The sequence below is a fragment of the Schistocerca serialis genome, chromosome 3, assembly GCF_023864345.2.
Source record: "Schistocerca serialis cubense isolate TAMUIC-IGC-003099 chromosome 3, iqSchSeri2.2, whole genome shotgun sequence".
NCBI classification, from domain to species: Eukaryota; Metazoa; Arthropoda; class Insecta; order Orthoptera; family Acrididae; genus Schistocerca; species Schistocerca serialis.
In genome coordinates, this window is record NC_064640.1 from 840,550,935 (window position 1) to 840,557,673 (window position 6,739).

Sequence of the window (6,739 nt, forward strand, 5' to 3'; positions counted from 1 at the left end):
GAAATGATTAGGTTTTCAGAGCATTCACACAAGGTTGGCGCCGGTGGCGACACCTACAACGTGCTAACATGAGGAAAGTTACCAACCGATAGCAGTTGACCGGTGTTGCCTGGTGAAACGTGGTTGTGATGCCTCGTGTAAGGAGGAGAAATGCATACCATCACGTTTGCGACTTTGATAAAGGTCGGATTGTAGCCTATCGCGATTGCGGTTTATCGTATCGCGACATTGCTGCTCGCGTTGGTCGAGATCCAATGACTGATATCAGAATATGGAATCGGTGGGTTCAAGAGGGTGATACGGAACGCCGTGCTGGATCCCAACGGCCTCGTGTCACTAGCAGTCGAGATGACAGGCATCTTACCCGCATGGCTGTAACGGATCGTGCAGCCACGTCTCGATCCATGAGTCAACAGATGGGGACGTTTGCAAGACAACAACCATCTGCACGAACAGTTCGGCGACATTTGCAGCAGCATGGTCTATCAGCTCGGAGACCATGGCTGCGGTTACCCTTGACGCTGCATCACAGACAGGCGCGCCTGCGATGGTGTACTCAACGACAAACCTAGGTGCACGAATGGCAAAACATAATTTTTTCGGTTGAATCCAGGTTCTGTTTACAGCATCATGATGGTCGCATCCGTGTTTGGCGACATCGCGGTGAACGCGCATTGGGAGCGTGTATTCGTCTTCGCCATACTGGCGTATCACCTGGCGTAATGGTATGGGGTGTCATTGTTTACACGTCTCGGTCACCTCTTGTTCGCATTGACGACACTTTGAACAGGGACGTTACATTTCAGATGTGTTACGACCCGTGGCTTTACCCTTCATTCGATCCCTGCGAAACCCTACTTTTCAGCAGGATAATGCACGACTGTATGTTGCAGGTCCTGTACGGGCCTTTCTGAATACAGAAAATGTTCGACTGCTGCTCTGGCCAGCACATTCTCCAGATCTCTCACCAATTGAAAACGTCTAGTCAATGGTGGGCGAGCAACTGGCTCGTCAAAATACGCCAGTCACTACTCTTGATGAACTGTGGTTACGTGTTGAAGCTGCATGGGAAGCTGTACCCGTACATGCCATCCAAGTTCTGTTTGACTCAATGCCCAGGCGTAAGAAGGCCGTTATTACGGCCAGAGGTAGTTGTTCTGGGTAGTGATTTCTCAGGATCTATGCACCCAAATTGCGTGAAAATGTAATCAGATGTCAGTTCTAGTATAATATATTTGTCCAATGAATACCCGTTTATCATCTGCATTTCTTCTTGGTGTAGCAATTTTAATGACCAGTAGTGTAGTAAAATGTCAGTTATTGCCTGCAGATCTTGGTCAAGTTGTTAAAGCCTCTCTGTGCCTGTCCTATGGGACTTACATCAGCTGTGTTCGCCCACAGGTTATTATCTTTGAGCATTCTCCAGGGCTGTTACAAAGTGTTCCTTGTCTGATGGATTATGAACTTTCTCCATACGTCGCTAGGTGTCCTTTGCTTGCTAATACTAATAGAACTGAACATAATAATCCAGTCAGCGAAGGAAAATTAGGGAAAATCGTTCAGCCGCAAATTTTTGCACAGTGCTAGAAGGGAGTATCTTGAACAACATACCAAAATACTGACAGGTATGAAGTGAGCGTTGGAGTGGGAGGTTAAAGGTCAGTTTTTATGTTTTTCTCGAATAACTCGGAAACCGCTGCTCCTAGTGGAAATGTTTCCCAGTACAAAATTAAACTGCATTAAATTTCTTACAAAAAAGGTCTTATCCATTTTTCTCGAGGACTAATAGTTTCCGCATTTCAGGGGATGGAAGAATAGCAGATTCTTGAACATATCCTTTAAGTTTATTCGCAATTACGAATATGGAGAACCGTCAGCTGTGTTATGGAATGATAACAATGAAAATTTGGCCGGATCAGGACTCAAACCCAGATTTCCCACTTATCGTGAGTGGTCACCTTACCTTTAGGCTATCTGAGCACGACTCATGGTCACACTCAAACTTCCATATGTCGGTAACCCAGTCCAGCACAAATTTTTATTCTCGTCATTCCATTATACAGCTGACGGTTGTCCATATTCGCAGTTGCGAATACATGTAATCTATGTCGTAACAGTTGCGGTCATCATAGTGCCTGTTCCTTTGGAAATGCCCTGTGGAAATGCATGTTGCTTAAAAAAAAAAAACCAGTCACAGTATCAAATTCTCGATTGATTGTTTCCGGTATTGGTATAGTGAGCACGCAACTGTGCAGCCCCTTCTGCAAATTGTTTAAGGACATGGAATGCAACTGAGCTGAAATTTGCAGCTACCTCCAATATAATGGTCTTCGTACCAAATGACATATGCAAGTATCCTCCAACACGAGGTACGTCAAATGAAATCCAGTAGGATGTGGAAACCAGGCCGTTCTGGATCAAATCCCACCAAATATACCAGTCCTAGTATCCACCACTAAGATGCAAGTAAAACTGGCCACCCTCAAAGGTATCGATTTAATTAATTAATCAATCAGTGTGCTATAGTGAGGGAATATTTCCAAGACATCCACAGCTCGGTGAAGGGGGTGATTTGCCAGGTAGTCACTACTTTGTTCAGGACAAACATGTGGTCAGTGTGACACACAACAGATGCTACCTTTCTGCGACGTAAAAATTACCAACTTCAGGTCTGCATGAGTTAAGAGTAGGAAGGGAGTGGGGATGGGGGGGGGGCATATTTGTGTACGTTTGTTCATAAAGACAGAACGTATCCACGAGAGAGAGAGAGAGAGAGAGAGAGAGAGAGAGAGAGAGAGAGAGAGAGCGCGAGCAAGCATCTGTTTGGACAGGAATTTCTCCGGTATCAAATATCAAAGGGTTGCTGCCACCTTACGCTGTGCTCAGGGATTAGTGTGACATCTGGTCTGCACACTCTGCAAGGCGGCTGTAGTGCAGTCTCTCAGAAACTGATGCGTTGTGGAGCCCGGCAAACCAGTCGGGGTGTGGGTGTGCAGTGCCCAGGTTCGTCGTTGAGTACACCATCGCAGGCGCGCCTGTCTGTGATGCAGCGTCAAGGGTAACCGCAGCCATGGTCTCAGAGCTGATAGTCCATGCTGCTGCAAACGTCGTCGAACTGTTCGTGCAGATGGTTGTTGTCTTGCAAACGTCCCCGTCCGTTGACTCAGGGATCGAGACGTGGCTGCACCATCCGTTACAGCCATGCGGATAAGATGCCTGTCTCATCTCGACTGCAAGTGATACGAGGCCGTTGGGATCCAGCACGGCGTTCCGTATTACCCTCCCGAACCCACCGATTCCATATTCTGCTAACAGTCATTGGATCTCGACGAACGGGAGCAGCAATGTCGCGACACCTTTATCAAAGTCGGAAACGTGATGGTACGCATTTCTCCTCCTTACACGAGGCATCACAGCAACGTTTCACCAGGCAATCCCGGTCAACTGCTGTTTGTGTATGAGAAATCTTTTGGAAACTTTCCTCATGTCGGCACGTTGTAGGTGTCGCCACAGGCGCCAACTTTGTGTGAATGCTCTGAAAAACTAATCATTTGCATATCACAGCATATTCTTCCTGTCGGTTAAATTTCGCGTCTGTAGCACGTAATCTTCGTGGTGTAGCAATTTTAATGGCCAGTAGTGTACATGAGGAGTACAATGATGATACGTGCTTAGCAAGTGAAAGTTCATCATTCTTGTGGGAGAGGGAGCTATAAATCCGAGCTTCAGCGAAACATAGTAAAGGAAATCGTCCAAGGATCGGGTACTAAACATAATTACGTATATGGAAGATCATCCGCAGCATATTAAAAAAAATTATGAACAGATTTCGAATAAGTCCGTGGCAATATGACCGTGTAGTGCATAAGAAAAACAGCGGGTATTCAGAGGAGGACAAGGTGTACTAGTTACAAAAACTTGTGTCTGTGCGTTTCAAGGAAGCTCGATACAATTTACAGGCTCTGCATGCTAGTGACCTACTACGTTACGCATATCAAATTGAGCCCAACATAGAATACAGTGATTTCAAGGGGATGGTAACATAACCTCCAACATTGGAAGACGTATGATAAAGAAATTTCAAACAAAGCGTCAACTTGACGATGCACAGTAAACTGCAGAATCGACCCAAAAATTTGTAGATGAGATAAACAAACGTATCCCATCTTTCAGTAAGGAATTTTTTTCAACTCCGATCAATCGGGATTTGAAGAGGAAATGCGTACGAAAGGAACACTGGGAATTAGAGGCACCAGGAGAGTTGTTTCAAGATCAAGTGACATCAATGCCTTAACACCATCAGACGCAATTATGGCGACTGCTAATCTGGAAGATAAATTGGCCGGAAAGTTATTTATTGTGCTGCGAGAAGTTGGAGGTGCTCTGCCCCCTAAAATTGTTTCTCGTGTGCGTGATATTGCAAGAGCAGTAGGGACTATGTACGTCACAGGAAGCAAGAGTGGAAAATGGGCGTATGAGAACTACAGCTGTAGTATGAGCACTGCTTTTGGCCAATAGGTGGTGAAAATAACTTGCTTTTGCTTGATTCCTGGTCTTCGTATAAAAATCGTACTCCTTTAGAGCAAATTACCCCTCCTGAAAAGTGTGACATTACAGTTCATACCACTAGACAAATTCAGGTTCAGGGTGTTTGTCTTTTACCGTGCCTATAGAACATATTATGGCACCGTCTGCAGCTACACCTTAAAGAATAGCCGGTTTCACACTGAGCTCCACGACACCGTGTTTCTCATGCCATCACATTCCATCAGTTCTCATCACCCCGTTAGACCAATATGATTTTATAGGCATTCTATAAGAGTGGATACCCAGTGAACGTCCTGCACGGTTTGTAACTTCCAAAGAGTTCACCTTAGATCTTGATGGTGCGAAATTCGTGATCACTGTGGCGCACAGTTTTTCATTCACTGTTCATGAAGCAAGATAATGGTTTGGTTTGAACATTTCTTGAATGTTGGCTATGTCCATTTTGTGAAGTGTAATACATACGTGACTTTTGGAGAAAAGAGAACCACTTGCATGAATATCAAGAGCTCAGATGTAAACCCAGTTCTAAGCAAAGAAGAGAAAGCAGGAAGGTGGAAGGAGTATATAGAGGGTCTGTACAAGAGTGATGTACTTGAGGACAATATTATGGAAATGGAAGAGGATGTAGATGAAGATGAAATGGGAGATATGATACTGCGTGAAGAGTTTGACAGAGCACTGAAAGACCTGAGTCGAAACAAGGCCCCGGGAGTAGACAACATTCCATTAGAACTACTGGTACCCTTGGGATAGCCAGCCGTGACAAAACTCTTCCATTTGTTAAGCAAGATGTATGAGACAGGCGAAATACCCTCAGACTTCAAGAAGAATATAGTAATTCCAATCTCAAAGAAAGCTGGTGTTGACAGATATGAAAATTACCGAACTATCAGTTTAATAAGCAACGGCTGCAAAATACTAACACGAATTCTTTACAGACGAATGGAAAAACTGGTAGAAGCCGACCTCGGGGAAGATCAGTTTGGATACCATAGAAATGTTGGAACACGTGAGGCAATACTGACCCTACGGCTTACCTTAGAAGAAAGATTAAGGAAAGGCAAACCTACGTTTCTACCATTTGTAGACTTAGAGAAAGCTTTTGACAAGGTTGACTGGAATACACTCTTTCAAATTCTGAAGGTGGCAGGGGTAAAATACAGGGAGCGAAAGGCTATTTACAATTTGTACAGAAACCAGATGGCAGTTATAAGAGTCGAGGGACATGAAAGGGAAGCAGTGGTTGGGAAGGGAGTGAGACAGGGTTGTAGGTTATCCCCGATGTTATTCAATCTGTATATTGAGCAAGCAGGAAAGGAAACAAAGGAGAAATTCGGAGTAAGAATTAAAATCCATGGAGAAGAAATAAAAACTTTGAGGTTTGCCGAGTGCATTGTAATTCTGTCAGAGAGAGGAAATGACTTGCAAGAGCAGCTGAACGGAGTGGACAGTGTCTTGAAAGGAGGATATAAAATCAACATCAACAAAAGCAAAACGAGGATAATGGAATGTAGTCGAATTAAATCGGATGATGCTGACGGTATTAGATTAGGAAATGAGACGCTTAAAGTAGTAAATGAGTTTTGCTATTTGGGGAGCAAAATAACTGATGATGGTCGAAGTAGAGAGGATATAAAATGTAGACTGGCGATGGCAAGGAAAGCATTTCTGAAGAAGAGAAATTTGTTAACATCGAGTATAGATTTAAGTGTCAGGAAGTCGTTTCTGGAAGTATTTGTATGGAGTGTAGCCACGTATGGAAGTGAAACGTGGACGATAAATAGTTTGGGCAAAAAGATAATAGAAGCTTTCGAAATTTGGTGCTACAGAAGAATGCTGAAGATAAGATGGGTAGATCACGTAACTAATGAGAAGATATTGAAAAGAATTTGGGAGTAGAGAAATTTGTGGCCCACCTTGACTAGAAAAAGGGATGGGTTGGTAGGACATGTTCTGAGGGATCAAGGGATCACCAAATTAGCATTTGAGGGCAGCGTGGGGGGTAAAAATCGTAGAGCGAGACCAAGAGATGAATACACTAAGCAGATTCAGAAGGATGTAGGTTGCAGTAGGTACTGGAAGATTAAAAAGCTTGCACAGGATAAGTAGAGTAGCATCGAGAGCTGCAGCAAACCAGTCTCTGGACTGAAGACCACGACAACAGTATATACGTCCGATAGAAGGTTGATAT